The sequence below is a fragment of the Arvicanthis niloticus genome, chromosome 19 (assembly GCF_011762505.2).
Source record: "Arvicanthis niloticus isolate mArvNil1 chromosome 19, mArvNil1.pat.X, whole genome shotgun sequence".
Lineage (NCBI taxonomy): Eukaryota > Metazoa > Chordata > Mammalia > Rodentia > Muridae > Arvicanthis > Arvicanthis niloticus.
The window spans coordinates 35093211-35116880 of record NC_047676.1 but is presented as its reverse complement, the minus strand read 5'-3'; the positions used below and the strand labels follow the sequence as shown (position 1 = coordinate 35116880).

At 41.8% G+C, this 23670-nt stretch overlaps 1 pseudogene; it reads right to left on the bottom strand.

The window, feature by feature from the left end:
- Window positions 1–6627: 6627 nt before the first annotated feature.
- Window positions 6628–23670, bottom strand: part of LOC117723848 (serine/threonine-protein phosphatase 2A 56 kDa regulatory subunit gamma isoform-like) — a 691904-nt pseudogene continuing 674861 nt past the window's right edge.

The following is a 23670-nucleotide window of genomic DNA, read 5'->3' as shown; positions in this document are numbered from 1 at the left end:
ATTGTCTAGTCACTAAGATTATCCAGTTTTGTGGATTACAAGTTAAGAAGTAGGACCTAATGATTCTTCAACCTTCCTTACTGTCAGTTGCTAGGCCTCCCTTTTCATTACTGAGTTTGTTAATTTGGATGCTATCTCTCTATCTCTAGGTTAGTCTGCCTAAGGATTTGTCTATCCTGTTGATTGTCTCAAAGAACCATCTCTAGGTTTGTTGATACTTTGTATTGATCCTTTGCTTCTAACTGATTGCTTTCAGCCCTGGTTCTGATTATTTCCAACCTTCTACTCTTTGCCTTGCTTGCTTGCTTCTTCTTCTTCTTCTTCTTCTTCTTCTTCTTTTTTTTTTAGAGCTTTCTAGAGCTTTTTTCTAGAGCTTTCAGGTATACTTTTGTGATGGCTATTCCTGGTTGACTACATCTGGAATGAAGTATAATCCAGAAATTGAGGGCACACCTGTGATCCAGATCTTGAAGCTGGAAGACACAGACTTCTGATCCGGATTTTGGCATGGAGATCTTGAAGCAGAGTGGCCAGGAAAAGCTTAGCCCCAGGCAAAGTAGTGTATGCTTTTAATCCTAGGAGACAGATGCAATCAGATCTCTGAGTTCAAGGTCAGCATGGGTGACAGAAAGCAAGTTCTGGTGGGACACACCTTTACTGTGAGCCACTGAAGGCCTATATAAGGATAGTGGCAGAAGGAAGAATCACTCTTTGCCTGCTTGCACTTACTTGCCAGCACATCTGTTGGAATCTACCTCTTCAGGATTCCAGGTTCTAGAGACGACCAGCTGAAACTACTAGACTTTTGGACTTCCAATTCTGCAGACTGTAAGTCATTACAATTGATTCTGTTAATATATAGAGATATTTCATAAGTTCTGTTCCTCTAGAGAACCTTACCTAATATGACTTTTACTGTGGATATGAGAAGTTTCTAATTTAGTTATGGAAGCATTTTACTGTGAACTTTGCTCTTAAGACTGCTTTCATTGTGTCTCATAAATGTGCCTTCATTTTCATTGAATTAAGAAAGTCTTTAATTTCTTTCTTGATTTCTTTTCTGACCTAGAGATCATTGGGTAGAGAGCTGTGTAGAGTTTCTGGTGTTTCTGTTGTTGTTGAAGTGCAGCTTTCATCCATGGTTGTCTGACAAGATACAAGGTGTTATTTTGTAAGGCCCCACGAATGGAGGACCTCACCCAAGCCTCGGGAATTTTCGGCCACCCATTAACTGCAAAACACTGAACTTGATGTAATTAGCAAGTGGCATATTTTAATCAGTATACTGAGGTTAAGACTCATGACCCATGCAGGGGCAGTAGGGTCTGACCCTGGGGCTTTGGAGACAGAGAGAATTTAAAGCCCAAAACCACAACTCATGGGGGTGGGTGGAACCACAACCCAGGGGGAGTAAGGGAGGGCTATTGGAGAGCACCTGTGGAAAGTCCCAGCCCATTATTCAGTTTGTGACAGGGTACAAGGAACAGGCTATTCTCTAAGAACTTATACGTAATCAGCCATCTATCTTGTGGTCAGCCAAGTTCCTGGTATCCAGGGTGCACAGGCCGGTTAACTTGAACTCCCAGCTCAAACTCTATTCACTATATCTTATGGTCAGTTTTAAGTTCCTGGTACCCATAGTGCTTGGTCACGCTGTCCTGAACTCCCAGCTCTGAACTCTTATCTTAATTATTTTGTCTTGTGGATAGCTAGTTTCCTAGGACCCAGGGCACAGAACAAGCTGATCTGCACTCTTGACTCCATCTGTGGAAGGTTTAAAATTTTTTAACTCTTTCAATTTCAATTTTATTGTATCTGTTGAGGCTTGCTTTGGGACCAAGAAAATAGTCAATTTTGGAAAGGGATTCATGAGTTGATGAGAAGAAGGTATATTCCTTTGAGTTTGCCATTGAGCTACATTCACAGTCACTAAAACGGTATTATGTCTTTGGATATATTCAAAATACAGAAATCAGCTATCATAAAATAGAGATCAATTGAAAGCATTTGACAAATTTATTTAGCAGCTGTACCTGTTTTTTGTTTGTTTGTTTGTTTGTTTGTTTTCGAGACAGTGTTTCTCTGTATAGTCCTGGCTGTCCTGGAACTCACTCTGTAGACCAGGCTAGCCTCAAACTCAGAAATCCGCCTGTCTCTGCCTCCCAAGTGCTGGGATTAAAGGCATGTGCCACCACCGCCTGTTGGAGCTGTACTTGTTTATACAAGTAATACATGAGCTAAATCTGCCACCATCCTGAAGTAAATATATTAAATACATGTAACAAACAGAAATATATAATATATAAAATAACAGATAAATTTATATTAATTATCTTTTCAATTTTTTCAGATTATAATATAAACTGGAGGACATTACCTGCTAAACTCTTCTCCTTAGTCAGGAAAAAGAAGTCATGGCTTCAGTTGCATCAGCCTTGGAAGAGCTGCCTGGTAGGAAGTACCACCCAGAGCCCAACATCCCTCCAGATATGAATCAAGAACAGGCATGGGCCTGGGCAATGGATAATTTTGAGGCCCTGAGCCATCCCTCCTGCCAGCACCCCTGGTGCTATGGACCTGGGAAACCCAACATAGCCATAGTGATGGATAAAGCTGCATTTGGAGAAGAGAGGGGACAGAAATGCTATAGAGAGTCACATATTGAAGATCCAATGGCTGAAATTTCAGAGAGCCTTTGGGGTCCTCAAGAAGTAGGAGCCACTCCCAGGAGAAGGGTTCAATGGGCTCTGAACCAGCCAAAGGATGACAAGGCCCTCAATGGTAGAGACATGCTTGCCCCAAGTGAATTCTGGAGCCAAGGAAGCTCCCAGAAATGACTGAAAACAGAGGCTTACATGAAAGAGAAACCTGAAAAGGAAAGACATCCAAGCAATGTGGAGAGCATACACCTTGACATCCTTCAATATTCTCACTGGGACGGGCCAGAGAAAAACTGAGGAAGAACCTCAGGCTGCCTCTGTGGACTTCAGAGCTGGGACTCTGCCCCACATGCCCAGGAGCCTGGAAGTCTCTTTACCTTGTCTTCCTGACTGTTCAATTGATATCTTAAAAAAATTTTAAAAAATCTATATAGAATCATTGCATTCTGATGGAAAGTGTACATAATTAAAATCTTTCCTCTCTTCTACCTGTGTAATTTTTCAAAGCAAAGTTAGGATTCAAATTTGGGGCAGGAAGTGGTCACTAATCAAGTCAGAGGAATTTCCCTGTGAGTGGCGTTTCATTAGAAGTGGAAAGTGGACTCAATAGGGTTGGTAGGAACAAAAGAGTGGCCCATCCACTAGGGTTTCTTATATTGTTTTTCAGAAGAGCGCAGGGTGAATTGTGGGTAAAAGCAGGTGGTTGGGAGGAGGTTTTAAGTGATCTGCAGGTTACAATGACAGGAAAGAAACAATCTGATTTCAGATCCTCTGAACTGGCCACCAGGAGATGAGAGGATATCAGGTCCAGGCAAGAACAAAACACTTCCCTTTAAGCCACGCCCATTTCAGATGTTACTGTGTAAGCTTGACTGCCAGGTCCAACAAATGGGATTCATGGATGGCATCTGAGGAACAGCAAAAGGCCTCTAAAGCTTATAATTAAATAAGGATTTCCAGAGCCAGGCAGGCCTGTGCACACCTTTAATCCTAGCACCTTAGGGACAGGCAGGTCTCTGAGTTAATATCAGTCTGGTCTGCAGAGTAAGTTTCTGGACAGCAAGTCAGACCCTCTCTCAAAAGGGAGTGTTCTTTTCCTGGGGAGTAGTGAGATTGACTGATAAAAATTTCAGGTGGTCTGGTTCATTGATAATCTAAGCACTTGCAAGAGTGTGGGGTGGTGTCTGTGTGCAGAGGGAAGGTGAATACAAGTAGCAACTCTCAGAACAAGGAACTAAATCCCTTAATAGACTTTAGAGGAAAGTCTCTGGGATGGGCATCTCAGTGAAGGAATTGGACACAGTGTAAGGCAGCACCTGAGACAGCTGATCCTATTGTCCCACTCTAGGACATCCCTGAATTCCACATCCATAGGAGTGAAACAGTTTAGCGAAGTTGTTGAAACCCTCTGTGGTTTTGAAGACCCCCAAACTTGGGAGACCCTTCCCCAAGTCTCAGGAAATCACAACCACCCAAAGATCACAAGTAACCATACTTGGATGCAATCAGCAGAGGTTTATTGGGGAGTTGGCTAACCAAGGTCAAAACTGCTTGTCCACGCAGGAACAGAATTTTGACAAAAGGCCAGCAAGCTGAGGGGTTTCTTTTATAGGGAAAGGGAGGAATTTTCGCGCGGTTACACACGATTGGTTGCTTTACAAAGTTTGAACACCAACAGGTTGTAATACTGGAAGGACCAAGGGTTGGGGGGGGTAACCCAGAACACTGGAACATTTCAGAGGAACCTACCCTAAACAATCATTACCAACTATTTCAGGTAAACTATTTTTCACTTCTTCCGGCTATAGCCCCACCTCGATGGTTTGCATCTTTCTCTGTGGTCAGGAATGTGTCTTCCTGCTTTGGGCTTTTCCCACCCACAGGTGGGCCTACTGCCTGAGGCTTGAGGAATGTAATCCAGTAAGTGTCCTCTGATTCAGGGATAATGTCCTCCACCCAGAACGTGCCCTGGGGCAGTGAAGGCCTGAAATCTTATTTTCAGTTCCGCATTCTAGAACCTGCACTTTTCCTGCTCAGGTCTAAGACAAAAAAAGTCTACACATATTTCATAAAATGGTCTTTATAATTTTTCACTCTACAGTTTGACAGTTCAGAGATGCCTGACTTAGAAGGGGAATGGATATCCAAGGACTATGGTGGCTCAGATGAGATGTGTATTCCTTGGTTAGAGGTAGTTGAATTTTCTTTTTTAAAAATATATATATTTTTCTTTTATTGGATATTTTATTTACATTTCAGATGCCATCCCCTTTCCCCATTTCCCCTCCCCAGAAAATTCCTATCCCATACTCCCTTCTCCTTTTTGCTTTTATACATTTTTTAAAAATGTTAACCAATGGCTTTATAAATTTGGTAATAATCAGAAGTGTAAGAATTTTCTTTTACTTTTGTATTTGTTTGTGTTTTTTTCTGTGTATCCTTGAGTGTCTTGGCTGGTTTTCTCTAGAACACTTTTTTCAGAACAAAATCAACTGGCAGGGCTCAGAACCATCATTTAAAGGGACAGCACCTTGCTTCCCTGAAAGTACATCCACTTGCCCATAACACTCCTGTCCAGTGGGTAAACCCTCTTCCCTACTTCCCTCTGTGTTCTTGATGGATGGATTTCCACAGGAAGTCTCAGTGCTGAAGTCTCCTGCTGAGCAGGAAAGCCCTTCCTGTACACCTGAGTTGGGAAGGGAAAGGGATGCTGTATTTGGTGCTTTGAGTCAGGTCCATGATCATAAGGGTCTCCTGATTCCCACCTTGGTTTGTTTCCTTTGAAACTTCATTAAACAGGATAACATACAGTCATTTACATGTAAGGGTATATTGTACTTCAGAGTCTTGAATCTTGCATGAGGTGTGAGGTAAACTCCTTTTTTGGTTTGTTTGTTTTTTTCAAGATAATTTTTCAAAGTTAAACATGCTCTTTCCACTATATCCTGGATAAAACTTGCTTGATCCCAGATAAAATTCCCACTGAGATCTCCTTTTCAATCTTGAGGGGCTAAATTTGCCTCTACCACTGTATCTAATAAAGCTGTAAAAGTGGGCACAGGGCTGTACTGTGCTACAGCTGTTTTTTTAACTCTTATTATTCCTGCAATCATCTCCACCTGCTCTATCCTCTTCTCAATTATAAACATGGGTGAGTCAAAAAAAAAATCTTGAGCTCACGATTGAACCATGTGAATTGAACAATTTTTTAACAATGTAAACAATCCATTTTCTCTAGAAATCAACACCAAGTACATTACTTTCATGTTATGGAGTTTGGCTGCCAGTTCCTATATATGAATGCATGATAGTGCAGCTTTTGATATCTCATTAAAGAGACATTGTTTTAAATCCTATCCTTTATACACCTGATTCTGAATCACTCCAACCCTGAGTTACTAGTTAAGCCAACTTTCTATTACCAAAGTTGTAAATTTTTAATCATACCCAATAACTTATAGGCCAATAATCTACAACCAAAACAAGCAGAACATATTTATACTTTTAAAACCAGACAGAAACAAAAATGAAGTAGATGTACATCTCATATATTTAGACAAAACAGAATTTTCTTACTTTTTCTAGCTCTAATTTCGAGAGAAGGGCATCTTGTCACTTGTAGAACACAATAAACACTTTTTTGAACATAAAACATAGAACAACAATCATTCAAACAATGAAACAAAAAATCGACAATTAACACATGTGGACCAATTGGTGAACCAAGAACAGACAATAGACAGGGAAAGCAGAACTAAGAATTTCTCCAATAGGAGCAAGAGAGAAAGCAGGAGGTCTCCTGACTTTCTCCTGCTCTTAGGAGGGCTCTGAAACAGCCCTTTTCTTCTCTTTTGCTAACATGGCAGGAAAGAGAACAACTGCTTTTCAGAAACCCTTTCTCTCTCTCATTTTCAAGGTCTAACTCTTCATCTCCTCCTAGGAGGTGTCACGCAAAGCCTCAACACTCCTATGTTACTCTCTTTAGTACGTGGGGATTCCCTTTTGCTAGGTTTTCTATTTTAACCCGTGCTTCTTCTTGCTCTTTCATTTTTAGCTTCTCTTTGAGTTTCTCTGCTTTGAACTATTGGGTGCAGTCTTTGAAGACTTTCTGGATCATGTCCATAAAGAGTTTCAGAGCACTGTATAACAAACCATGTGTTGTCTTGTTCCAGTGGGTCTTTGAGTTGGAGTATAAGGATGGAAACATGATGGGCAGAATTTTCGCTGCATTGTCACTGATTAAACCCATGATGTACTCATTGTTCCAGTAATAGAGTGCCCGATCTGCCACCTGGAAGTGAGGGCTGGAAACACATTTGGCTAACTGTTGGAAAAAAGGTTCCATGATCTTCACAAATTCTGATGGTTCAATTACATCTAAAATTTCTTCTAATTCATTTAAGAGCATTACTTCTTTTGGACTGTGAGTCTTTGGCCAGTATTTGAGAAGTGTCATTACCTTGAGAAGTACAGTGAGGGTGCTGTCTGGATGCAAAGAGCAGAGGCTTTATTTGGGAGAGTTAGCTGGCTAATGGTCAATTCATTTGCTCACACAGGAGGTGAATTGACAAAAACTGGCTGGCTGAGGGGCTTTTTAAAGGGGAAATCCACAAACCTGGGAAGTGAGGAGTGAGTGAGCTGTTGCTAAGGATACACAATATAAAAATAGCAGAACATTCCAGAAGAACCCAACCTATGTGAGTCAGGGTCATGTGGAAAACACTCTGTATACTCATTCTTCTCAAAAACGTGGTCTTGCCCTGTCACTGTAGCCTTGCCCTGTCACTTTCTCAACTATTTCTCAGTTGCTCCGGACATGGCCCTGCCCTGTCATCATAGTCACTAGTTTCTCAGCACCACCTAGATGATTTGCATTCCTCTCTTCCCTTTGTGCTTAGCTGGTTCCTGAAACCAACCAGTCTAGATTTTTAGCTTGCTTCAGAGAAAATTTTCCATGCCCTTTAAAGTGAGGAGTAAAGGAAAGCCTATATACATTTTATAAAATGATTTTTATAATTTTTCACTCTACAAAGGGATGCTTTACTTTGTGATGTGAGAGCAGTCCATGATTACCAGGGGCTCCTGATTCCCACCTTGGATTATATGATGTCCTTCAGAGTCCAGAAGAACCCACAGTTATGACAACTTGCAAAAAAGTAAATACATAAACCTTTCAGAGATAAATAACCTTCCCAAAATCCAGACTCCATTACCTGGGAGATCAGTCAGTTAACTAGTCATGTGACTTATTGCATCAAAAAAACCTATGTAAGTTAGGGTACCTGTGTCAAATTCATTTCATGATGTGCTTGAAATTGACCTAGAGGTCTGTACTAACTGATTTTGTTTGTCAACTTGACACAAGCTGGAGTTATCACAGAAAAAGTAGTTTCAGTTGAGGAAATGCCTTCATGAGATCCAGCTGTAAGGCATTTTTTCAATTAGTGATCAAGGGGAGAGGTGCCATTTTTGGGTGGTACCATCCCTGGGCTTGTAGTCTTGGGTTCTATAAGAAAGCAAGCTGAGCAAGCCAGGGGAAGCAAGCCAGTAAGAAACATCCCTCCATGGCCTCTGCATCAGCTCTTGTAACTTGACCTGCTTGAGGTCCAGTCCTGACTTCCTTTGGTGATGAACAGCATTGTGGAAGTGTAAACTGAATAAACCCTTTCTTCCCAGCTTGCATCTTGGTCATGCTGTTTTGTGCAGGAATAGAAACCCTGACTAAGACAATGGCAGTGTCCAGAAACGAGTCAAGGCTGGAATAGAGACAGTGCTGAAGTATGCGTTTCAACATAATCCCCATTCCACTTTACTGCCAAATTAGATTTTGTCATTTTTGTACTAGTAACAGAAATTCTGCAAGAATATATTATATTTGATTCTAGCTGAAGGACTGAAGAACTATTCTCCCAGGTTTGCTCTTTATAGAAGACATTATGAAAGGCTATCATTCTGTGAGTGTATCAAAGATATGCTCTCTGAGTCTTCCCACCTCTGTTGAAAGGTCCAGGTGATGTGAATTACAGAAAATGTTAAAAATTCAAAGGAAAATACTCTGGTCAGTACTTTGGGACAGTGCGTATTTCATTACCTACACAGACTTCCTGAAAAATGAAGTTTAGAGAGCAAATTGTAATCGATGACACTTCCATCTGTAATCGATGTCAGTCCATCAAAGTACAAAAACACTATCTTGGAATCACAGCTGATGTTGACCATGCTTGAGCACTAGTTCCCACATGCTCAGCCTGCTGTAGAGAACACAGTTGGCACTGGAGGGAAAGGGTAGACTACAGTGAGAGCTGCTAACTTCCCAGGCTTTGTGTTTCATGGATAAAATCCCAGGAGAACCATCCTCACTGACTCTCCCAGTTCCTGAGCACTGTTTTACAGAGCTGCTTCCTTATATGCTCCACAAATGCAGCAAGGCCTGTCATTCAGACCCATCCATCACTCCTTTCCCCATCCCTCCCTACCTCCATCCCTCCATTTGTTTCTCTCACTATATGGCCCTGTCTGTCCCATAAGTCTCTGTGTAAATCAGGCTGGCCTGGAACTCACATCGCTCCACCTGCCTTAGTGAACATGCCTACCTCACATCCATTTCCTACGGAGATGCTAGACTTTCTAGAGACCAACAACTGATCTAAGACTTGTACAGTGTGAAGCTCTTCCAAGACTGAAAGCACATAAAAGCCAACTTCTCATGGCCATTTGGTTTTTCTTGGTTTTGTGTGTCAGGGTCAGCAGTGCCATGACCTTCCAGCTTGGCCAAGTCCTGTTTCTTCGAGTGAATTCACTTGAGATGCAGAAATTTGCTCTGGAAACTTCTAAATATAGAAAGATTCTCCAGATCAGAAGTGGTGACACAGGCCTCTAATCTCCATAATAGACAGGCAAAGCAAGGAAATCTGAATCCAGGACTAGTCTATTCTACACAGAAGGAAGAAGGGTAAATTGGAGGTTGTAGGTGACCCCTAGATTAATTTGGAGGGAAACCATGGGGGAAGGTCAGTTGTCATCCATGTTGATTCAGAAAAAAGTGTTTCTCAAAGCTCTCAAGGTTGCTCCCTGTTAGCTGGTTATCTTATGACCCAGTAAACAAGAGAACCAGGATACCTAAAATCCCCTGAGAACTTCCTTTAAAACAACCCACCAGTTAGTCCTGAAACCAACAGAAGAAATAGTAGAGTATCCTCATCTGTGCCCACTCCACCCTTCATATTTCCCTTGAACCATTTAAAGAAGAGCACAAATTTTCATCAGTTTAACACTTTTATTAAGAAAGCTGTAAACAAGCAAATAAACAAACAAAACAGATGGAAATAAACAAACAAAACAGAAGGAAATAAACAAACAAAACAGATGGCTGCAAAGACACAACTGCAATTGTCTGTGCCTTCCCTGTAACAGCAGGAGCTGACAGAAGATTCTCTAATTGCAAGTCTTAGCAGGCATCAGGGCTCCCAGGCTCCAAAGGTATTCTAGGTGACCTTTTATCTTCTTCTTCTGACCAAGAGCCCTTTGAAGCTGGATGCCTCAGTTGGTCTGCAGTAGAAGATGGAATCACAGAGAATTAGGCTCTAGTGCCAGTGAAGTAAGAGAGAGCAAGCAGGTAAATGAAAATGTTCTTCCTCCATGTTCTTATATAGGCCTTTAGCTGAAGGTGTGGCCCATTTTAAGTGTGTGTGTTTCAGAGTCAATGTCTGGATTAAAGATGAGTGTATTCATTGTGTCTGTGTGTGGTGGCCCACACCTATAATCCTAGCTCTATGGGAGTGAATCAGGCAGGTGGGTTTCTGTGAGTTTGAAGGGAATCTGGTCAAACAAGTGAGTTCCAGGTCAGCCAGAGTGATTATACACAAACCCTGGCTCATATAAAAAAAAAATTACACTAACACAGATAAGTGTCTTTCTCACTCAAGGCCTAGATTAATGGCCCCTGTCTTTCCAGTTCAAAGAGATATGCATTAAAAACAAGTGCCTTCCTCAAAAACAGAAATTACGTTCTATGAAATAAGCTAATGTCCCTTGCAGATGTGTCTTCATTTTTGGATTTTGCTAATTTGAGATTTAATCAATATAGTTGACAGGAAAGACTAGTCATTACAGAGAGTGTTTGTCTGTGTAGCCCTGGCTCTTGTGAAACTCACTTGTAGACCAAGCTGGCCACCAAGGCAAAGATCTTCCTGCCTCTGCCTCCCTCCTCTGAGATTAAAGGCGTGTGTCACCATGACCTGCTTAGAAATCCAATTAATAGTCCTTTGGTCAACTGGAGTCCTGAGCAGATGCTAATCCTGTATTCCCAGCAGAGGAATGGTTAGGAGAAAACAGCTAAGTGTAGAGATGAAGCTTCAGGACAGGGAATCTCCTCTCCACCTGCTCACTCTCCCAGCCCCTCTCTCTGTCTTTTGTGTTTGAGTTGAATGCACATTTCATTTCTATTCTTCACTCTCTTGTGTCTGGATATAGGCAGGCAGGGATAGTTGGGCTCCAGGGTGCCTTGGACCAGAGTCATATTTACAGGGAAGCAGACAGCATGACTGGAAAGCAGTTTCATGAGGAAGAGTCAAACCAGAGGTCTTCTTAGTCAGAGATATCAAGGACAGACAGCCAGGACTCAAGATCTGCTCATGGCAGTACTGGAGGAGGCCAGGAGCCACTGGTGCAGAATCCCAAGACAGCTTCTTCACACACAAGAACTAAAAAGCCAGCTCTCCTACTCTAGGTTCAGGCACACAAGGACATCAGTAGTGTGTTCCCTGGGATGGATCACATGAGCCTTCTGCACTCATACTGTGTGTGGTATTCATAATCCTGAAAGAGGTGGGCAAGGCAAGCAAAGGAACCTGGACCCTGGTGTTCACAAATCAACAAAATAGAAAAGAAGTGAAAAAGGCAAAAGTTGTTTTTTAGAGTATATAAAACAGAAACAACACACTTGAAGAGGTGAGTGGCAGGAAGAGAACTGTACTTCCAGGGATATTACTAATCTGCAAAAATAACAGGCAGGAGCCAATCTGATGTAACTCATAGTAGGGTCTTTATTTTATTTGAGTTAGATTGGGCCCCTGCAATGTGCAGCTGTCATGTAGGATGGTTTTGTTGGAGGGCAAAGCAGGAGCCAGAGCCAAGCAAGAAGTTCTGGCAAGAAGCTGAAAGTCTTCATAGGCTGACCCTCAGTTTTGTTTTGGGACCTCATCCCTAGGACTTCTTACAGCACAGGGCAATGTGGTGGTGGCGCTGCAGTTGGAGGCAACCTCAGTCCTCACACTCTGGACCCCTTCTCTAGTAGCTATGCCTTGTCCAAGAGTTCTTTGAGACTGTCAGCAGCACTGTGCTGAAATCTGAAGGTGATTTTTTTTTTAACATTTATTTATTTTTATATATGTGAGTATACTAACGCTGTCTTCAGATACACCAGAAGAGGGCATCTGATCCCCCATTACAGATGGTTGTGAGCCTCCATGTGGTTGCTGGGAATTGAACTCAGGACCTCTGGAACAGCAGTGAGTGCTCTTAACCACTGAGCCATCTCTCCAGCCCCCGAAGGTGGTTTTAAACTTCGTATGTGATTTTGTTTCTCTGTGCATTCACTTTGCTGACAGGAGTGGACTCTGCCATGCAGGCAGAGGTGGGATTTTGTGTGGACTTGGGTTGGAAGGTGTTGACCTAAATGCCTTGTGCTCAGGTGCAGGGATGTAAGAGATGCGATGCAGGTGTTGAGGTTTGGGTTTGTTTCCTTGCCCTCTCAGACATCCAACGTCTCTAAAAAGGAGATTTCATATTGTTTACTGTCCATAAAGGACTTTTTCAGCCAGGCAATTGTGCCAAGACTTGGGATACCACCCTCCATCCCCCGGGAGACAACAAACTCAGTGCAAACACAAATCTCCATTGCATTCGGGATCTGCACAGACCAGAGCTCTAGTGTCATTCTGTCTCAGCTCCTCTTTTCCATCTTGCTGTCTTTTCCCCGGTTGCCTAGAGGCCAAGGCCCAAGAGTAAGTACACTTGACCAACAGGGAAAACATAGGACCGCCACGGTTGACTCACTTGTACACCCGGAGTTTTAGGCGAGTCGTGCAATCCTGGGCAAGTCCATAGTTCATGCCCCTGTCTGCTTGTCCACACTTCTGGGGGCCACAGTTGGAGCCAGGTCAGTGAGGGAGCTAGAAATTCAGTCTTCCTAGATCTGTAGCTCTGCCTCTGAGCTCTGGAGTTGGGGGAGGCGTATGGGGTTGTGGGGTGTGGGGCACTTCATCACAGCAGGGGTCCCTGTGGGGCTGCTCTTTCTTCAGAGACCAATCCTATGGATTCTCGGGGCACTACTAAATGGGACTTTCCCACACAGACAAGTTCCATTTGGCTGTCAGAAGGCCCTGACTGAAATCTGATGGTCATTTCCAAAGGCATAACTGATTTCCTTTCTCAATGCTTTTGTTTTTTCCCACAGGATCAGATTCTGCCAAGCAGGCTGCTTCGATTTGCTTTAAGACACATCTCCTGCATAGCTCATATAGGAGACAGGGGACTCAGGGATGAATCTTGAAAAAAAAATCCATGAACTGAAAAATAAAAATTAACAGAATAAATAAAGTTAGACAATAAAATGATCCTAGGTAATTTTGACTTTGTGAAAACTTATAGTTTTTGGGAACCCTTAAAATAAGTTTCCAAAAAACCAAGAAATATTGTAAGTACAACATAAAGAAGTAAACCATCTCTCAAGTGAAGTAATGAGTGTGAGACATTTGCATGCTTTATAGAAAGTTGCCCTTCTTTCTGAAAACCCTTTTATAACAGGTTGTTACTTGACATTTCAAACGTTATTTCCTTTTTAAATGTTATATTCTAAAAATCATTGTCCTTACAAAATGTACCTAGAGTATATTAAAGCCATTTCTTTAGAGGAAATACTATAAATAATGTGTACTTTCTTAAATTCAAGGATATTCTATATTTAAAGAGACCCATTTGTTCTTATTATATACGTATGAGTGTTTTTCCTGAATGCATGTGGGTTCATAATGTGTGTGCATGGGGCCCACAGAGCCCACAAGAGTGCCTCAAATTCCCTGAGATGTGGGAGTCACCATGTGTGTGATGGGAACTAATTCTGGGTCCTCTGCAAAAGTAATTTGTACTCTAACTCCTGAGCCTCTCCTGCTAGCCCTGCAAGAGTGTTTTCATCTGACTTGTTTGTTTATTGAATGCATACTGCCTTGTTGCATGCGTGTATGTGTCTTTGTAATAAAAGTGTGCCTGGTACCTCCGGTCCCAGGAGACTATATGATCTCACACAACATGCCAATAGCATATATTAGTTTTAAAATCAAGGCTAAAAATACAGAATATGGAAATAGATGTTTCTCAAATATCTATATATTAAACTTTCTTTCCAACCCGGCAAAAAAGTAACATTCAGACTCTAGAGAATGTTCACTTTGTAATTTTAGAGTCATTTAAAAGACTAAATGTGGGCCTTCTTGGGACTGGCTATATGCAAGAAGTACAAAGCTACTCTCTGCTTCTTTCAATATATGCTTTACATAATTTCTCTAAAAGAATAAAACAAAGCAGACATAGAATAAAAAGGTAAATCAGTCTTAGTGGGTGTGGTGGTCCATGATTTGAACTTAGTAAATGTGAGTTCAAAAGCCAGCCTGATCTACATAATCAGTTGACACCCTGCTCTTCATAGAGACATCCCAAATAAAAAGGAACAAAGAAGGGAGGGAGGGAGGGAGGGAGGGAGGGAGGGAGGGAGGGAGGAAGGAAAGAAGAGGAAATAATGAAGGAGGGAAGGAAAAAAGGTGCTACAATCTCTGTGTTTTTGTGTGTTTCTCTCTCTCTCTCTCTCTCTCTCTCTCTCTCTCTCTCTCTCTCTCTGTGTGTATGTGTTAAAATATTTTGGGGGAAGGTGGATTAAAAGTACTTTTAGATGAAAAGCTCATGTTTATAGTCTACTTATTTTCAAAAGTAAAGGATTTTTCCAAAGGGGAAACAAAGAAAAGGACAACTCAGAGCTTTTAACTGTGCCCCACAATGTGTACAGAACTTAGGACTTGAAAGTAGGCTATGGGTAGGTGACACAGAACACATCAGTTAACATATTAGGGTGCTACATCCAGAGAAGCCTTTAAAGTTCTAGAGCACTCCTGATTCCTTGATCTTCTCCAGCCTAGTTTGGCATCCACAAGCATGGCCCCAGGAGGCCTCCATTGTTCTGTTGAACAGTTCTGTTATCAAGAGATGCTTGTCCCTGCTCCAGGATGCAGTATCTTGCCTCAAGACATTTACTTTCACCTGATGATGGTGTCTGCTGGGAAACTATGCTCATCTGGAAAATGGACACAACCAGGGTCTGAGGAAAACTAGTGTTCTCTGGAATTTCATGCCCTAATGTGTGAAGTTAAAGTGGTAAGCCAAGGAAACAGCATGAAATGACACTGTATAAATTCAGCCTGTACTTCGTTTGCTTTCAGGATCTAACAAAAAAGATGATCTTTCTCATAAAGACTAAATTTTTCATAAAATCAGCCTTTCAAGTTTAAAGTCTGTTCTGTAAATAAATGTTGAATCTGTAAGAACCAGTCAATCATACTCAGGAAAAATCAATCTATTTAATAAGTTCTTGAATATCTAAAATTTCACCACCCCAGTTTGATTCAATTTGCTTTGCTCAGACAGTTCTCAGCCCTCTATTCCACCCTTCAACAGTCACACATTTATGATATTCTAGGCCTTGACCATGGTCTAGATGTAGTCACCAAAATAATTAAAGTAAACTAAATTAACAAGAAAGATATAGGCAAAAACTAATTGACAAAATTATGTCTATGAACATTTCTTGGTTTCCATGATCATTCTCTAACTGTGATATCAATTTGTGGTTCTTTCTTTAAAAACTTTTACATCTGAGCTTGGTTTTCATAGACTTTTCAGAGTCACAAGACTGATTTTTATCTGACAATCAGTATAAAGAATTTAAAACAGTTGACTTCATTAATATGGATGTCAATCACTAATATCTGGAGTTATTACTAAGATCATCCTTAAATAAGTATTGACCTGTACCAAAACAACCTTCCTCATTTGAGTAAAATATCAATCTACTTACTGTAGAGTCAATCCTTCATGTAAAAAAATATTCAAGGTTTAAACAAATATCTAATCAGTTCGATAATCAGAATGGGATCAGTTCTCTTAAAACCAGTATAACAGAACCTGTAGACAACCATGCAAACACTGGGAGGTGACCTTCAGTCTTCTGCAAGAACAGCAAGTGCTCTTAGCTGCTTAGCCATCTAGCCAGCCCCGAGTTATTTTTCTTATCCAGAGAATTCTGTTCCTAAAGAAATTTTATTAGTGTATTGTGCAAGTCTGCAGCTGTAGAAGGGAGCAAAGGCAGAGATAAGGCAGGCAGTCAAAGCAATCTTTTCTTACATTTTTTTTTAAGACAGAGTGCCCTGAATCCCAGACTGACTTTGAAAGCCTGAGATCTTGCTCCACCTCCTGAGGTTGCAGGTGTGTATACTCAAACCTGTCTTATACATGGGATGTCAGACAAGGGATCATCAGCCAATTTTAAAAATCTTGTTTGGGATGTGCCTCAAAACAGAGAATGTGTGTGGCTCATCCCCAAATGGCCTAGATAACTATGCTGAAATCCCTGGATGTCAGCTGTTGAGTGACAGAAGTTAATCAGGCAAATGAGGAGGGGCCCATTGTCTTTCCTTTTCCCCTTGATTTCCTTAGTAGCTTTCCTATTTCAATGTAGTGTCAATTTATGTCTTTACCTTTCATTATGCCCACCTTTCTGTCTTTCCTTTTCTCTTCTGAGACAGTCTCATGTAGCAGGGTAGACTCAACATTGCTTTACAGCTGAAACTGACAAAGGATGCCAACGATGGCTATTCTTGACTATCAACTTGATTACATCAACTCAAACTAACTAAAATTTAAAAATGGAGAGCACACTTGGGAGGGATTTTCCACTTAACTTGAACAAGGAAGATCCATGTCTAATGTAGAATTTTAAAAAAAATTTTTTCATTTTTTTTTTATTTCATGGGCATTGGTGTTTTGTCTGTATGTATGTATGGGGTGAGGGTGTCAGATTCCTCTGTAATTGGAGTTCTAGACAGTTGTGAGATGCCACATGGTTGCTGGGAATTGAAGCCAGATCCTCTGGAAGAGCAGCCAAGTGATCTTAACTACATAGTCTTCTCTCCTGTGCCTTTAATCTGGAACTTGAGGTAGGAAGACACACCCTTAATTTGGGCCACACCTTCTGCTGATAACTCAAATAAATGGAACTTGGAAAAAGGAAACCCTGGCTTTTTGCTCTGGACTTGCTAGCAAGCGTATTCCTGCTCTGGCATTAGAGACTACTTTGGGATTCCAGCTTCTACTGAAGACCAGCTGAGTCATTGAGGCTTGGGGACTGAGAATCTTTGGATTCTTGAATTTTCCATTCATAGTCAGTCATCATTAGATTAGCTGGAGCACATCCTAGTCTTTTGGAGACCAGAGTTACTTCCAACTCAGAAGACTGGACTTGAGAATTTGCAAACCATCAGCGGTCAGCACAGTGCCTAGCACAAGGAATCCCTTGCCACAATGTCCTGTGTGCACTATAAATTTTCCTCTAAACTCACCTATGGCACCATCACCTTTGATGGGCTCCATATCTCCCTCTGCGATTTAAAGAAGCAGATTATGGGGAGAGAAAAGCTGAAAGCTGCCTATAGCGATCTGCAGATCACCAACGCAGAGACGGAAGAAGAATATACTGATGTTAATGCACTAATTCCTAAAAATTCATCTGTAATAGTCAGAAGAATTCCTATCAGAGATGTTAAGTCTACAAGCAAGACACATGTTATGAGTCGAACTGAACCAGTGATGGGAACTAAAAAAGCAATTGATGACCCTTCTGCATCTCTTTCTCTGGCCCAGCTTACAAAGACTGTCAATCTGGCTGAAGCCAATGCTTCTGAGGAAGACAAAATTAAAGCAATGATGTTGCAATCTGGCCATGAATACAACTCAATCAATTACATGAAGAAAAGTCTGGTAAGTCTGCCATCTCCATCCTACACCTGCTTTCGTTGTGGTAAACCTGGTCATTATATTAAGAATTGCCCAACAAATGGGGATAAGAACTTTGCAACTGGTCCCAGGATCAAAAAGAGCACTGGAATTCCTACAAGTTTTCTGATGGAAGTGAAAGATCCTAACATGAAAGGTGCAGTGCTTACCAACAGTGGAAAATATGCAATACCGATTATAGATGCAGAGGCCTATGCAATTGGGAAGAAAGAGAAACCACCCTTCTTACCAGAGGAACCATCCCCATCTTCAGAAGAAGGTGATCCTATCCCAGAGGAGCTCCTGTGCCTCATCTGCAGAGACATTCCTACAGATGCCGTTGTCATTCCATGCTGTGGAAACAGTTACTGTGATGAATGTATAAGAACAGCACTCCTGGAGTCCGATGAACATACATGTCCAACATGTCATGAAAATGATGTTTCTCCTGATGCTTTAGTTGCCAACAAGTGTTTACGACAGGCTGCTAATAACTTTAAAAATAAAACTGGCTATACAAAAAGACTACGAAAACAGTTACCTCCACACCCAACACCAACACCAACACCAACACCAAAACCAAGACCAAGACCACTCATCCAGCAGAACCTGCAGCCTCTGATGAGATCTCCCATATCAAGACAGCAGGATCCTCTGAAGATTCCAGTGACATCTTCCTCAGCTAACAAAACTCCCTCTATATCTTCATTAACTTCAAATCCAGCTTCTTGTGCCACTTCTGAGCCTGGAAACCCATCTTCTGCCCCAGCTCCAATACCAGGCAGAGGAAAGAGCTTCAAATACCGTGCCAGGTCCAGATCTCATGATTTCCACCAATCCTGGACAAGGTCACCTCCCTATAGAAGATAGCACTTCTGGTCAAGATCTCCTCTAGCATTTAGGGGACAGTCTCCCACTAAAAGCAATATACCTCAAGGAAAACAGAGCGTGAGTATTTTAATAGATACAGAGAAGTTCCACCCCATTATGACACCAAAGCCTATTATGGGCAGAATTTCGACTTTAGAGACCCGTTTGAGAAAGAACGCTACCAGGAATGGGAGAGGCAATATCGACAGTGGTATGAGAAGTACTGCAAAGGCTACACAGTGGGAGTGCAGCCTAGACCCTCGGCCAACAGAGAAGACATTTGGAGACAATGTCTGAAACTTCAGGGAGACTTTGGGGTCCTCAGGAAGTAGTAGCTACATCCACGAGAAGGGTTCAATGGGCTCTGAACCAGCCAAATGATTACAGCACACACAGCATTGCAGACATGCTTGCCCCTTGTGAATTCTGAGGCCAAAGGTGCTCCCCAAAATGACCAAAAACAGAGGCTTACATGAGACAGAAACCTGGAACGGAAAGACATCCAAGCAACGTGGAGAGAATACACGTTGAAATCCTTCAATATACTACTCACTGGCACGAGCCAGAGAAAAACTCAGGAAGAGCCTCATGCTGCCTCTGTGAACTTCAGAGCTGAGACTGTGCCCCACATGTCCAGGAGTCTGGAAGTGTCTCTATCTTGTCCTCCTGACTGTTCAATTGATTTGTTAAGGAATTTTTTCTTAAATCTATGTAGAATCATTGCCTTCTGATGGACAGTGTACATAAATAAAATCTTTCCTCTCCATCACCTTCCTGTGTAATTGTTTTTCAGGGGTAATATCAGGATTCAAGTCTGGGGTTGGAAGTGGTCACTAATCAAGTCAGAGGAATTTCCCTGTGGGTAAAGTTTCATTAGAAGTGGGATGTGGACACTAACAGACTTGGTAGGGACAAAAGTGAGACCTACCCACTAGGGTTTCTTGTATTGTTTTCCAGAAGAGGGCAGAGTGGAGCAGTGGGAAGGGGGGTGAAGGTGGAGTCTGCAAGTGATCTGCAAGTTACAATGACAAAAAAGAACAATATGTTTCCTTTTTTTTTTTTTTTTTTTTTGTGAACTAGAACTTTCACCTGTATCATTTGCAAAGCTTTATGTTAGGTCTCTCTCTCTCTCTCTCTCTCTCTCTCTCTCTCTCTCTCTCTCTCTCTCTCTCTCTTAATGCTCTATGGTTTCAATGCTAGACCTTGGCAGTGTAGCCAATATCTGGTAACTTTTATTCTGTTTTACAATTTTGAGATTACTGTTTATTAAGAACATATTTCTACACTTTTCTCTTTCCAAAGCCTCCCATGCATATATCTCAGCTCTCTTTTAAATTCCTAGCCAATTTGTTCTTTAATTGCTATTGCATGAATATTTTTATTTATACAGATATTAGTAAGTATAACCTTCTAAATGTTTTTAAATTTTATACTGCGTGGGGAGCCGAAAGAAGGCGGCTATCATCCTAGCAGCCATCTTGAGCCATATACCCTGAGAAGAGACTGGATTACATCAGCCTACAACAGCTGAGCACACTCTGATAACATCTTGTTTTAGATACCCAGGATTTTTTCTTGGGTGTGAAAGATTTAAAGGTATGTGACTTAAGGGCATGACTTAGAGATCAGATTTAGAGATAAGGCCTAAGGGCAAGACTTAAGGGCATGAGTTAGTGGCATGGCTTAGAAGTGAGACTTATAAAAGGCAAAAGGCAGACAGAAGAGAGTAACAGAGAATCAGATACTTCAAAGAGTACAACTTGGAGTTAGTTATTAGACATTAGGCAGTAAAACTTGAGTTAGTTATTAGGCATTAGGTAGCAAGTCTTGGAAGAGAACTAAGATTAGACCCTTGGAACTTGGAGGCACTAGGGACTAGAAACTGGGGACTAGGAACTCAAGACTTAGGACTTGGACTAGAAAGAGTGACTGAAGAATAAACTGGATTGAATCACACTCAGTCTGGTCTCCATTCCTCCTGTCAGTCCTCACTCTCTCTATTGCTGAACCCCGACAGCACATGCACACTGGAGCTGTTTGGGAAAGTACGGGCTAACAAGTTAATCCCCAAGGCTTTTGGAAGTGTGGGTTCCAACACTAACAGAGTGGTCCACATCATTTTGGCCGCCAAACGTGGGGTAGCTCGGGCCTCAACAATACTGATTAGTTTTGAACTGTACATTTGTACCCCAATCCTATCCACCTTTCCATTCATCTGTATCCTTCCTTCGCCCTTGAAAACACACCTGCAAAGGAAACTGTGGGGAGCCTACTAAAGGAGGCTATTATCCTTGCAGCCATCTTGAGCCATGTAGCCTGACAAGAGACTTGTTACAATAGCCTACAACAGCTGAGCATACTCTGATAACATCTTGTTTCAGATACCCAGGATTTCCCCTTGGGTGTGTGAGACTTAAAGGTGTGATTTAGATATATGACTTAAAGGTATGACTTAAAAGTGTGAGTTAAAGACATGGCTTAGAAGTGAGACATATAAAAGGTGAGAGGCAGACAGAAGAAATTATTAGACACTTGAGACTTAGGACTTGGAACTGGGAAAGGGACAAGCAACTAGGAATTAGACACTTGTATTTGGATGAGACTGGAGACTAGAACTTGGAACTGGAAACTTGGAACTTGAAGGCACTAGGGACTAGGAATTAGGGACTAGGAACTAGAGCCTTGGGATTTGGGACTTGGACTAGGAAGAGAGACTAAAGAATAAACAGGATTGAATCTCGCTCTGTCTGGTCTCCATTCCTAGTGTCCGTCATCACTCTCTCTCTTGCTGAATCCTGACCCACAGACCAGAGCAGCATGGGTCAGTGCTGGCTCTAACAGGTTAGCCCCCAAGGCTTTTGGCAGTGGCAGGTTTCAACACTGACAGAGTGGTTCTTGACATTTTGGTCCCCAAGCATGGGGCAGAGCAGTTCTCAACAGGAAACAAAATATAAAAACAAATAAATGCAAGCATTAAACAAAAATCTAATCTTTTCTATTAAAATGTAAGCTCTTGAATGAAGAATCAGTCATTTACAAAACAGTAACAACATCAAAAATCTTTACACTATATTAAAGCAGTTCCTTCTAAAATAAGTTCACCTTTTGCTACAACACTGCAGCCTCAGCAATGAAGCAGCAAACATGGAGACTCAACAAGAAGAACACCAATACACATGCAGACCTGGGAGTGTGGGAATTCATGTGGCCTCAGCCTTAGACAAACTAAGTAACTAACAAGAAACAAAACAAAACAAACTATCAAGGAATGTTACAGGAATGTCAGTGAACAGAGGCTGCTGACAGTTGTTTGGGTGGGAGGACTTACTTACAGGGACAGAAATGACCCAAAGCCTACCCTAGTATGGGTGATGGCTTCCAAAAGCTGCAAACATGGCCCTCTCTGCACTGCCTGCAGAGAGCCAGGCATTCTGACAGGTTGGAGAGTGTCTCTGTTAGCTCAGGTGTGCTGAGCCTCTTACATGTAGATCAGCTGGTTAGAAAATGTCTCTCAGCGGCCCCTACTCTTTAAGTGCAAGGTTTGTTTTACAAGGCTTAAAGATCTCCACGAAGGTGACCCCAGGAGACCCCACTCAAATCTCAGTTTGGCACACACCAAAGGACACATGAGAGACCAACTTGATGCAAGCACATGAGGCGGTTTAATGGTGGAGCACCCCGGGTGACACACATGTCTCATGTAAGAGTGAAAGGGGTCGACCCCAAGGCTCCAGGTTTTAGGGTCTTTAATAGGTACGGGGTGGGGAGAAGGGGAAACTTCTGCACAGTTACCCAAGATTGGCTGCTTTACATTTTTTTGAACATCAGCAGGCTGTACCAGTCGATGGGGGTAGAGGGCAGTTCCTGCAGGCAGAAGCTTATCTAGGTTAGCATAGTATCTAGTTAAACTTAAATTGCAGTTCTGGAACATTGAGAAGACCTCAAGGGGCGGGGGGGGGGGAGGGAAGGGTTTGGAGAAACACCAGAGGGCCCATTACCCATTTAGACATACCCCGAGACACATCCCTATTTTCTATTTAAAAATGTCCTTGCATACCTTTTTTTTTTTTTTTTTTTTATCTTTATGGCAAGCCAGTTCCTGAGATGACTTAACAGGCCTTTGTTCTTTGTCCTATAACTCTACATTTTTTAGTAACTAATCATCTAGGCCTCCAGCTAGTAAACCCTGCAGGCAGTGGTTTCAGCTACTTAGGTTTGAGAGAAAGAATCTACTGGGCCCTGCTGCTTTATTAGTTTGAGGTCCCCTAAAATTTTTCTTTTAGTTTAAAGAACAATTTTCACCACACCTCTCTTCTTTGCCATCCATTTTCAGTCTGGCTTTGCCTAAGATTATTATTAATGGGGAGACTTAGCACCTCAGTGGGAATGGGTCAGTCACGCCTAATAAACTGCTCCCCTGAAGAAGTGAACACATTCCAATTTTGACTAATTTCACTTTAATCTGAAATTGACAGTGGTCAGAGGTGGGTCAAAGGAACAAGATACTCCCTGGGGGAGAACACAGGAGGACATTTGAAAGACAACTTAGTGAGTGAAGGCACTCAGCACTGGTCCAGATAACCGGAGTTTGTTCCCTGGGCTATATGATGGAAGGAGAGGTCGAACTCCTTCAGATTGCAGATTGTAATATTGCCCTAGGAGCAACACATACACACACACACACACACACACACACACACACACACACACACAGACACATGCACACACACAAACACACACTCACACACACACTCACACAAACACACACACAAACACACACACACACTTTTTAAAAAATATTGTGAAATAAAGTCATGGTATAGTATAATAATCTTTATGTTTCCGTACCCAAGTCATGAAAATTAATCAAAATCACCATTGAAATGTTAAGGAAACAGATGACAAACTAACAAATAAAAGGAAGCAAGTAGGGTTCTTCTTGGACTACAAAACATGAGCTTAGGCTGAAAAAATATTTCAGGTGTTCAGGTTCTGTGATAATCCAAGCATTTACAAAGGTGTTTGGTGGTGTCTGTGTGCAGAG